The sequence below is a fragment of the Protopterus annectens genome, chromosome 2.part0 (assembly GCF_019279795.1).
Source record: "Protopterus annectens isolate FY-2018-M chromosome 2.part0, PAN1.0, whole genome shotgun sequence".
NCBI classification, from domain to species: Eukaryota; Metazoa; Chordata; order Ceratodontiformes; family Protopteridae; genus Protopterus; species Protopterus annectens.
Window position 1 is genome coordinate 218,637,142 of NC_056728.1, and position 12,826 is coordinate 218,649,967.

Consider the following 12,826-nt stretch of genomic DNA (forward strand, 5'->3'; position numbering starts at 1 on the left):
ACACAGTTTACCACTATAATCTTCGTGATAGCTTCATTTATTTTATATCCCCAAAAGACCTGAAACTGCCTGAAAGTGTTCTACAACACTGAAAAGTCTCTTTCTTGATTTAGCAAATGCAAAATAATATTATCTGCAAATTTGAATACCATATTAGTTATATGCTTGAATTTTGTGACTCCATTATTTTCTTTGCCAGCAGCTCTAGCTCTAAGGCAAATAACATGGGGAAGAGGACATCTGTGCCTACCTTATCAGATACAGAGATACCCGTGCCTTAATTCCTGACTCCAACCCTTCATGTATCCTCTTTCTTAACCATAGTATTTTGTCAGGGATTGCAAATGTTTCTATTGCTCTCATAAAATCCCATCCTATTCCATTGAATGCTTTCTTTACATCAAGACCCACAAACAATAGCAGTATCTTCCTACACTGTGCTTTGCTGTGGATTATTATTGTTTTATTTATGTTGTCAAATATTTGTCTCCTCTTAACAAAACCACATTGATACATATCTATCATCTTTGGTAACACATTTGTCATTCTTTTAGCCAGACTGGACATGAACACTTTATAATCATGGTTTTAAAATTGACAAGGGTCTGTATGAAACCAGATCAGTAGAGTTTTCACAGCTTTCCAACAAAGTGCTGGCACTCCTTCTCTTCTTATTAAAATACTGTTAAGCAAAACTTTCCAGATATTTATCTCTCTAATTTCTATACTTCAGAAGAATACTGTTTGTTCTGTAAACTTCCCTGTTCCTTAATTATACATCACCATTTTTATCTCATCTCTTTCTATATTATATATTGATTATTGAACTTTATCTTCCAATAACTTTGGCATAATAAAGTCTTCCATAAATATTTCTTCAAAATTTTTTTATTACATTTTGAATGAACATGAATTAAAATAAAATAAAAAGCAGATAATATAAATACAACTATACACAGAGTCCACAACAAAATTTAAGATTAGACAAGCCCATTAAAACTTTTCCAATAAGTCTCTAAGGTTTGCCAAGATAGCTTCTTATGTGTGACATTCATTGTTCTATTATACATAGTTTGCAATTCTTTATTACTTATATTTTTGATAAAGAAATACATTCAGAAAAATAAATGACATTTTTATTTTTCTAATTCAGTGTAATGACTTTTTTAGCAATAGCTAGAATCGACCAAAGGAGAGGCACTTGTGTTCTTTATACTGGAGTCTGGAATAGGAACATTAAACAAAATCAAATAATTTGTTATTGTGCAATTTGTTATTGTGACCATAAATATTTCCATCTGTGCCTTTTCTTCATTTAGTCATACCTCCACTTTACACCAGTTTTCATAAAATTTCCAACATATCTCTGATATTGCTTAAGGATTTCTTGTTTATTTTTCTTGTCATAGGCTCCCTATGTGTAGCTACAACTTTATCTACTCTCCATTTTATAAGTATTTGTGTGAAACGTTTTTTTAAAAACATTTATTAAATTCTCACATTTTAAATAATGACAAAGGTACACTTATATTAATGGAAAAGAAAGCAAAACATAGTGACATTCTCGTTAGTTTCATGTATTATAAACATATTTTCTTTTAACGATAATTTCCTCCAATGTTACACAAATTGCTCAGTTCCTACATTACGAAAAACTAGGAGCCAGGATGGTGGCAAAACTGGTGCAAAGACCAACACTTACACCAAGAAAATCACCAGCAGAACAAATGGAAATCACACTATTTTTATTATTATTACCAGGTTGAGCACTTTCATCAATAAAATTTGACTTCATCAGAACAAGAGGTACGAGCAGCCAAGATTTTAAATACACCAAAGACTTATTCAATAGGTTAAAATCACACCAATCACTTTCATCTCCCTTGAATAAATTAATAAATAAATAATTACTAATTGCCATTCTTGTTTAAAGTGAAAAACATACATTTTAAACTTTGTCAAACATATATATATATATATATATATATATATATAAATAATAAAAAGACCTATGAGATCTACCTATAATAAAAATACCAGCTTAAAAATTGTAAAAGTGTCAAGATTATTTTATATTATATATTTTATATTTTCCCAGCTTTTTCTTTTAGGGCTGGTACAATGGATATAAAATAATTCAAACCAGGGTACAGGTTGGCAGCCAGCCTCGATTGCCACATAAGTTCTCTTTTATTCAAAATATTCTTCCAGTCCCCACCCCTGGGGTTTATTTGGGTGACATCCAGGATACCAAATTTAAAACCAGAAAAGTTGTTCCATATTGTACTTTGCCTATACAGGGCACTAGTTTCCTTTTCTTTTTTTATTTCATACAAATGTTCATAAATCCTGGACTTAAAAGCCCTCTCAGACTTTCCAACATAAAACCCAGTACAGGTGTTGCACTTAGCCAAATATACTAACTTATTAGTAAGGCAGTTGCCTTTCTTAAAAAAACACTGTATCCCTGGACGTATTGTCTAAAACCACACTATTTACCTATAAGATGAAACTGCATTGTGAGCAGCGCCCACAAGCTTTGGTACATTCATTTTTCTTATTACTTCTAAAAGTTGAACTACCTCCTAAGGTTAACTTCAAGTTGCGGCCCACTTTTGTTGAAAAAGGTTTATCACCCACTGCCTGAAACATATCATTGTCAGTTCTAAAAATACTCCAATTCTTATTAAGAATGTTCTTTATTTCACTATATAATGGGCTATATTGTACAACGCAAGCTTGTGTAAAATTACCAGATGGTTCAACCTTTTTTCCTTTATCAATTTTGTGGGTTTCATAAGGGTTCCTGCCCAATAGTGGTTTGTACCTTAAGTCCCACTGATCAAGAATTTCTTGCAAAATATTTTCCACCAACTCGGTAGGATACCCTCTCTCTGCAAACATGTTGGTTAAAAGTTTAAACTCCTGAATGACATCTTCTTTGTGAGAAGTCATCTGAGCAATTCTAATGGCCTGCCCTTTAACAATACTTCTTTTCTGAAAAAGGGGATGGTGGCTGTTGCAAAAAGTTTTCTTCCTATATACCTTAGATTTAAATCCTTCTTTATCTTTAACTAGTGGTGTCCAGGTACTGTATCTCACTATCATGAAATTCATAGGGGCAAAGGCTCAAAAAATAGGGACACTTTTTAAACATTGCTCTTACAAATTTGTTAGTTGATAGAACAACAGGTTTTGCATTAGCATGAATTTTCTGAAGGACATTAAATCTGAACATTAAATGTCTGCCCTTATTTTCTGACTTCAGTCTTCAGCTATTTGCTAGTGTTTTGCCAGAAAACTAACATTTTATGAGAAATAGACCAAAAATAGGAGTCAAAAATCTGGACATTCTGCAAAAATCTGGACTGTTGAGAGCTATGTCCCCGCTCAAATTATTTGCTCTCAGTATCTGGGTTTCTTTACCAGTTTTCTCCAGTAATTCCAGCCCCTCTCTTGCCTATTCTCTGCCCCCTAATTGCACTCATCTTTATTGGTAGTATCTTGTTTTGGGTCTATATCATTTCAGTGAACGGCCAGATCATTGAATGACATTGCATCAGAAATGCAGTCCGTCAAACCCATACACTGCCACTATTTATGCATACCAACTCTGAGATTGCACTACAGTAGGGAAAAGGGCAAATTTCCTGATCCCACTGTAACATGATCTCAGTCAGAACAGTTTGATGGACTGTATTTTCAATGCAGTGCCGTTCGATGATGTGGCTGCTCACTGAAATAATATAAATCCCTTCTTTTTCCATTCTTGCATTGTCTTAATTCTTAGAATACTTTCTGGTACCTTATGAATTTAATACATTTTAATTTGCCCAAGTCTTTGGGGTTTATAATACCATGACGGAAATGGACCCCATTCCTAAGTCAAAGTATGACCAAAGTTCATGAAATTAGTATTGTTTCAATCTTTGATGTTATCCAGAAGTGCTCTTCACAGCACCTGCAATGTGTCCAGTAGTGACTCCTTCTGCAATTTGTATGGAGTTACATATATTGGTAACATATCTAAGTATGATTGTAAGTTCTTTTTTTATAAAACCCATTGCTTCCAGTACTACTGAAATTGTCTGGGTGCCCTTCTTCCACATTGTTCTTATTTCTGCCTGCAAATCCTGGTATTTTATGACTTTGTGTCTTTCTGTACATAAGACACTGTAGTCACTGGGTGTAGCAATTTCAATGATCAATGCTATTTTTGTCTTCTTTTCATGGATTGCTATATCTGGTTTTCTTGTATCTATTTTTTGAACTGTTGGTAATGGGTGTTCCCATGTGATATAGGGTATATATTATATATTTGAAGCTTCAAAATTTCAAACCTCATATGTTCAACAACATATGAGCGAAACTTGAAACCTTGAATATATAATAAAAAAGTTAAAAAAAAATTACCTTAACATCCCCCACACTCCCTACTTAAATATACCAACTCTACGACCGCACTTCAGTGCAGAAAAGGGAAATGTTCACATTCTGCATGTACGGAGCCATTGCCTTTCACCTTCAAACTTTTCAAAGTTTGATCATATGGTGTCGACCATATGACATTCGAACTTTGAAACATTCAGCAATTTAATAAGGACCCTTGATATAAACTTCATCATTTTCTATAATGCTTTGTGACTCATGTTTCCAGTGCTTTTCAAACACTTCAATATCATAATGTTTGTACATCCCCTAGTGTAATGGTCTTGCCACAACATTATGCCTTTCAGTATACAGTCCTTCTGCCATTAGTATATCACAACCAGCAGGAAGATGTGCAACTGTTTCCAATTCTGTTCTACAAAACCTATATTTTTCTGTTTCTCCCACAAGCTCATTGGTCTTTGTAAACCAACATGTACATAGTCTATCTTGAGCCACCAATGTTAACCTTAATTTTTTTGGTTTAAATTCACCTCTCCTTAACCATTCATGCATTCAGTCCCGATCAACATGAGGTTGTTCCAAGAGTTTTCAATACTTGCAACTATATTTATGAATTTTCCACATTTCCTGCCTTCTTGTCTGACCCTTCACCTTATATTCTTTCTTTCTTTTTTTTTTGGCACATTCAGTTGCTGCCTGATTTTTATCTACTTTTGGTTTGATTTCCATTCCTGTTTGACACTTATATGCTTCTAGTAAACTAAGCAGGGAAGTCATCTTAGACTTATTCTCCTTATGTTTCAAAACTTTCACTATGTTTGGGCCTTGTGAGGTCAGCAGATATGTGTGCATTCCCACGATTGCAGATCTGTACATGTAATCAATTTCGAGAATGCCCATACCTCCTTCGGAATGGGGAATATATAATATTGGTATGTATTGATTGTTATAACTCATTTGATAAGCATGAGGCATCCTTCTTGTTTTCCTGTCCAAAGTATCCAACACCTTTTGGGGCCAGTCAATCACACCAACACTGTAAGTTAGGAGAGGAATAGCAAAGTGGTTTATAGCTTGGACTTTGTTCCTAGATGTCAGTGCTGTTTTCAGTATTAATTTAACTCTTCTAAAATATTCCTTACTAAGTTTTATTCACATTTGTTCATGTTTTACTGTTGATCCTTCATCAATTCCCAAATATTTATGTACTCTCTCTTGTTCAAGTTCTTTTATATCACATGCTTGTCCCAAACTGATGTTTTCATGGTGCTGTGGCTTTCCTGCTTTAAAGATTGCTTTTGCACATTTTTTTCAAAATCAGAGTCAAAGTAGTCAAAGTAAACTTTGTTGTCATTCAGATCAACAACTGCAATGTATCAATGTGTGACGCCCCTGCACTGGCCCAGTAATCAAGGAGCCTCAATCCTCACCACTAGCACCAGTGAGGGACATACACATTGAAAAGATGACAAGTGCACACACAGTAGAAGTACAATTTCCCTTAAGAGCACACAGAGATCAATGTCAGTCTGGGGCTGGTTTCTCCCTCTTTCTCCAGATCCCCAATAAGACTCCCCACTGGCACAACTATGGGGTTAAGATCTTAGCTGAGTGGCCAAGCTAAGACCTCCAGCACCTTCTCTGTCCAACAAGTGCTTTGTGTCCCTGCCCAAGTTGCTGGCACAAACACACTTTGAGATTTGACTTATATACAAACCCATACACACTCCTGGGGAAGGCTGGCACGTTTACCAGCTATGCCCCCTTCCTGCCCAGACTATAAGGTAGTTATCACTACCACCAGCCAGTTCTTATCAACTGCTTTTAAGGCTATTACCAAAGGGTGCCCAATCTTACTGTGTAATGTTTCTATTATCCAAATTGCAAGTGTGACCAATGCCAAGGCGATTTAGGAGCGTCCTATATAGTATCACCAAATGCATATGCAAGTACTTTAAGAGAGTAAATATCTCTGAACAAACCAACCACAATTAAAAGGTTTAAATATATTTAATAATAAATAAAAGAACAAAACAATACTCAAACAACACAGTGACTACAGAGTTCAGAATCACAGGAAATGTTTTAAAACAACATTGCAGGACAGTCTCAAATGAATACAGAAAACATCTAAACTAATCTTTACTATATTCCTATCTATATCCAAGAGAGATTACTGTACCCTGGTTACCTACTATTAGCAAGGTAAGTGCTGATGAGAAGATGTTTCCAGGTCCAAAGATAACTACAAAATGTATAGTCTCTGAGAGAGTTCCCAAGTTAATATCAAAACATTACTTCTGGGTTAGCTTTGGATGACATCACTCTTTGTCACCTGCCTTCAGTTCCCAGGCTAACAGAAATTAAGAATTTTTAGCATCTCTATGTGAGAAGTACATATCTCTCAGAAGTGCAGCTGCTAGGAAGTCACAGAGCAATATAAACACTTTACATTTTAAACCTAGTAATTATTTCTGTTTCAAGACACAAGAAAGAAAGTTCTAGCTCTAGACATCCTGTCTCTTTCAGTGAAACTTAGAGATAAACACAATCATAAAACATTCTGTTCTTTTCTAGTAGGGTACACGGTGGTCACATTCTTGAAGCTCAGTACATAACATACAGTTCAACACACACTTCTGCACCAGTAGTTTAATATACACGTAACATACGGTTCTCTCACATTTGTAAGACAAGCATATGAATCACATTAATATTCACAAATGACATATGATTATTTACAAAATTCCAGATAGCTGGGCTGTCATTGTCACATTTCTATATAAACCATATTAACATTTTCAAGTGACATATAATTATTTACACAATTCTAGATAGCTGGACTGGCAGTATTTTCCTGGTGTCACACTAGATGAAATTTTGTTCCTAAAGGCTCATGTGCATTGAAAACAGTTTTCACAAGAGGGTGAAGGATGCATATAATGGAAGAAATCCTAGACAGTACAGATATAAATACACATATAGATAACTTACTCACCACCATTTTTAAGACAGGATAGCAGCATAGCCTAATTCACAGTTCCTGTACTTGTACAAGTAATAATTTAGTTTAGATTGCATAACTTAGATAAATAGAATAATTTAATTATACGACAGTAAAGACAATCATATTGTACTTGTAATGTTTTCATGAACTGAGGGAGTGCTGACATTGTTAAGGTTAGTTGTTCAACAATCTGATCACTTGTGGAAAGAAACTGTTCATGAATCTTGATATTCTACACTTGATGCTTTTCTATCATTTCCCCGAGACAGGAGCTGGAACAGTCCATGTGTCAGTTTCATGGCCCTGCCATAGCATCTGCAGGAGTAACAGTCCTTTAAGGACTCAAGGTGTGATTCTGTGATTTTTCTGGCCTATTTTACAACTTTCTGTAATGCCTTGTGATCTGCATATGAGCAGTTTCCATACCAGACTGTGATGTTGTTAGTCAGTATGCATTTGATTGTAGCCCTAAAGAAGGTCATGAGGATGTGAGAGGGGAGGTTTGCTCTGTATAGTTTCCAGAGGAAGTGGAGACATTGTTGGGATCTTTTTACAAGGCTGGAGGTGTTTGTTGCCCAGCTCAGATCATCTGAGACGTGCACCCCTAGGAATTTAGTGTTGATTTACCCTTTTTATTGCCGTACTAGTGATGGTGATGGGTGAGTGGAACCCTTGCTTCCTCCTAAAGTCGACAATGATTTATTTTGTTTTGTCAACATTTAGTGTTAGATTGCTGTCAGTGCACCATCTGGTGAATTGGTTCCCCTTCCTGTCTGTGTGCTCCCATTTCTGATGAGGACGATCATGGTGGTATGATCGGCAAACTTGAAGATATGGTTTGTCTGATGTTTTGCAGAGCAGTCATGGGTCAGTGTTGTGAAGAGAAATGGACTTAGTACACAACCTTGTGGAACCCCTGTGTTCAAGATGATGCTTCATGAGTGGTTCTTGCCAACTTGAACAGTTTGAGGTCTGTTGATCAGAAAGTCGAGGATCCAGTTGCAGAGTATATTTTCCATGCCTAGTTGATTTAGTTTAGACAACAGCTGCTGTGGTATTACAGTGTTGAAGGCTGAGCTGAAGTCTATGGACAGCATACGTACGTAGCAATTTTTGTCTTCAAGATGGTTCAAGGTGTGATGTAGTGCTATGGATATAATATCCACAGTGGAGTGATTCAGTCTGTAAGCAAATTGTAAAGGATCAAAACATGCAGGCAAATAAGATGATATATGCCCTTTGACCATCCTTTCAAAGAATTTCATCACCACCAGTGTGAGTGTGATGGGTCACTAGCCATTTCATTTGACTGGTGCTGACTTCTTTGGCAGAGGAATGATGATGGCATACTTGAAGCATCTTGGCATACTAGCCTGTGTGTCTTGAGATGTGTTAAAGATGTCATTGAAGACAGGTGCCACTTGATCTGCACAGTCCTTGAGTAGATGACCCAGAATCATATCAGGACCTGTTGCCTTACCTGGGTGCACTTTTCTTAGGTTCTTTCAGACTCCTTCCAGGCTGAGACACAGCGTTGTGGCATCCACATCCATGGGTAGTTTTTTTGGTGAGGTGTTGTTTGTCTCCTCAAATCTGCCTATCAAAGGTGTTAAGTTTGTCTGGAAACTCATATTAGCTACACATTGTGTTGACGGCAGTTTGTGATCAGTAATGTACTGGATGCTTTTTCACAGCTGCCTAGGGTCCTTTTGATCTGTAAAGTGTTTTTGTATTTTTAGCCCATGAGCACATTTTGCTGCTCTTACTCCCTTGTTCAGGGTGGCCCTGGCAACTTTCACGGCATCTTTATCTCCAGACTTGAAGGCAGCATTACGTGCACTTAGTAGCTCATAGACTTTGCTAATGAGCCATGGTTTTTGGTTTGCCCTTATAGTTATGTCCTTCAAGGTGTTCATCCTCAACACTTTTGGTGATATACCCTACTATTGTTTCAGTATACTCATCCAGGTTTACATGCTGTTCTGTGGTGGAAGCCTCTTTGAATAGGTTCCAGTCAGTGCATTCAAAGCAGTCTTGCAGGGCTTAGACTGCTCCTTCTGACCAGATCCTTACTTGTTTCCTGGAAGGTTTGCCTCTTAGTAGCATGGGTTTGTAGGCTGAGATCAGCAAGATAGAACTGTGATCCAAGCTGCCTAGGTGTGGGAGAGGAACTGCTTTGAAAGCTTACTTGACATTTGCTTACACTTGGTCTAATATATTTGCTCCCATTGTGGCAAAGTTCATATATTGATAGTAGTGTGGTAATACTGCTTTCAGCTTGACCTGGTTAAAATCTCCTGCCGTAATATTCACACACTCAGGGTTTTTGTTGTGTAGTTTACAGGATAGCCTCTACAGGCCAGCAAATGCATTTTTAGCATTTGCACTCAGAGTTATATAGACTGCTGTGATATAAATGGCTGCAAATTTCCTAGGCAGACAGAATGGATGACATTTAAGAGTAAGGCATTCAATGTCTGCTGCGCAGTGGCTGAAGGCAGTCTCATTGTTATTGCACCATTTATCAAGACCAAATGTCATTCTTATATCATCTGAAAAAGTTTTGACCACTTGCAGTTGTGCTTTCAGTTCCTCATCCTCTGAACTATACAGTTTTAAATCATCTACAGAAAGAAGATGAGAAGTCTTTACACTTTGCTGTTTTCTGGGAGCCAAATTGTAGCCATGACCTAATCTGTTAAACAGACAACTTAATGGGTTAGGGGCATGATAAAAGAGCAGGGAGTCACCCTGGAATGTCTCCCTTTTGAATTTTTATCCCTGGAATAATAATTTGTCCTTTATCATGGCTTAACTGCAAAGTGGTTTGCCACTGTTTCATGGTCACTGTAATGTAATCAATCAGTGTAGGGTATATTTCATACATTTTAAGCACTCTTTTATCCATGATTGTGGGATACTATCAAATGTTTTTTTTTTTTTTTTTCGGTCTATCCATTCCATACTTAGATGCTTCATTTTTTTACAGTTCTCCATTATTACTTTATTTAACAAGTAATGATCCTTTGTTCAGCTTCCACGATGGCTGCACACTGAGTAACAACTTAACTCTAGCTCTCCCAGTGTGAAAACAGAAACTCAACAGAAAACGACAGTAGACTTTTGTGTTTATGGGTAAATTTTAGTAACTGCCTAGTAAGCATACTGTCTGGATGTCAGGAAAAAAGAAACACAGAGCACCTGGAAAAAATCAGCTACAAAAAGCGAGAAAGAAACACTGAGAAAAGTTCTATAGCTGTACAGCAAAAAGCAATGCAACCTCCAGACATGTAACCTACAGGAAGAAATTAGACAACTGCATACAGACCTGGTTAAAATAAAAACACCGATGAAGTATATCAACACAAAGAACACAAGGCTGGAAAAAAATGGAAGAAGCTTTAAACAGATATTCAGATGAAGTGATAAAGCTGCAAAAATCAGAGTTTGAAATGAAGAAAAAGTTGGCTGAATATGATACTGCTCAGGAAGAGATTTTTCAAAAAAAATAATAGAATTAGAGGACAGAACACATAGGGAAAACCTGAGATTTTCAGCTATACCTGAGAAGTTGGAGGGAACAGACTGCATTAATTTTATGAAAGCATAAATAAGCAACCTGACTGGTATTGTTAGTTGAAAGGACACATCATATGTATGTTCCAAACCTTGCTGTGAGAAAGCAACCTAGACCTTTAGTAAAGATCCAATCCTACCAGCAGAAGAACTTGATTCTGACAAAACTGTGGCAGAAGGACAAAATACTAAAAGTGGGAGACAGCAGACTGTTTGTGGGGAATGATTACTCATTGTACATCAGGCAGAAGAGGAGTAAATTTATTTCACTTCTCAGGGAATATTGAGATGCAAGTATGAGAATCAAACTGTTGCACCCAGCGGTCTTCAAGGTATTCATCCGTGGTGGGACAAAATAATTTTTTGATGAATTACATGGTAAGGAGGAAATACAAAAGTTTGTCCAACAAAAAGTGAGTTGTGAAACAGAAGGAGATTCTGCTTCTTGTTCTGGTAATAAAGACCACAGAGAGACTGTACCTGTGAAACATTTTCCACTGTTTCAACAGAAAATGTTAGAAGGAAGGGACCACAATAGTTGACTAAAATAATCAAGAATATGTTGGAAATAAAGCAGTGACAGCATTTGGGAGATGGAGATGAACAGTAATGAAACCACTAACAATGTGGGATTACAATGTGATAATTATATTTGTGAAATATGACAGAACAAGAACATCTGGAAATATTGGACTTTTTCAGAAATTGTTGGATTTGTGGGGACTATAAAGTATATGCCCTACTTCATGTCATTAATGTTCAGAAAAATGCTTTGGGGAGGGGAAGAGAGGGGAGAAAGTTAACTGTAAGTAAATAAAACATTTTTCTTATTTTTTTGGATGTTATAAAGTTTTCTTATTTATTTTTAAGTGTAATGGGGATTGTAAATATGTGCTGATGTTCTTTTTCCCTTTTCTTTCTTCCTTCTCTCTTTCTTCTTGTTAAGTTTTAAGAAATGTAGGCACTGCAGTTTAAACAAAACCTGGTTAAAGGAGCATGCCAAAAGAAAAATGAATATGCTTTTTCTCATTCTTGCATGGGGAAATGACTAGACTAATGACCTTAGATTTATTTAGTAACAACTTTTAAGATAAAGCATGCAAATGAAAAAGAATATTGAACAGCATGATGCTTTTTTCTAGCAAATGAATATATGCTTAGTAGCAATTATGTATCTTGTCTTCATGTTTCCATGGAAACAATCTGATAAAGAGAAATTGTCTGGTTCTGTCTCCATGGAGACAATCTGGTAAAGAGAAATTGGTTACAGTCTGGTGGACAGTTATTGGCTGAGGAAAAAGAAAAGAGAAACTAGCTAGGAGATAATGTTCTCTGAAAGTATTCAGGGGTTTTCCCATCTGAGAGACCTATAAAGATAAGACAAAACCAGTTAGCACTTAGAAGAACAGGCTGCACCATGTTTGTTAGCATGGATAACCTTTCTTTTAGGTAAACTCAAGTCTCTGAGTGTGGCTATCAGTTTGGGACATTTGTTCTTATTAGGTGGGTAAAACTTCAATATTTGAAGATGCATATAGTTTTGTGTGTTACTATTAAATTAATAGGTTTTAGGGAGTATTTTTTTGTTGTTGTTGAGGGCTTTTAATAAAACAAAAAGTTTTGTAAGATGTGACATAAGCTCAAACGGATATGACAAGAATCAACTATATACAAGTTCAATCTGCCAAACAGTGTATACATGTAACACAAAAGCTGGCACTAGACATTTAACAAAAAAGGTGTTAATAATAACTTTTTAGTACAACAATGTTTTCTGTAATGCCTTTAAATGTCAATGATCTCACAGATAAATACAAAAAAGAATAGTAAACTATATTAAAAATGTAGAGT

The 12,826-nt window shown here is 36.1% G+C and overlaps 1 protein-coding gene across 1 annotated transcript in view; it reads left to right on the forward strand.

Annotated features, from left to right (window-relative positions):
- Positions 1–12,826, forward strand: part of LOC122793025 (MOB-like protein phocein) — a 565,681-nt gene that overhangs the window by 80,219 nt on the left and 472,636 nt on the right. The window lies entirely within an intron of this gene.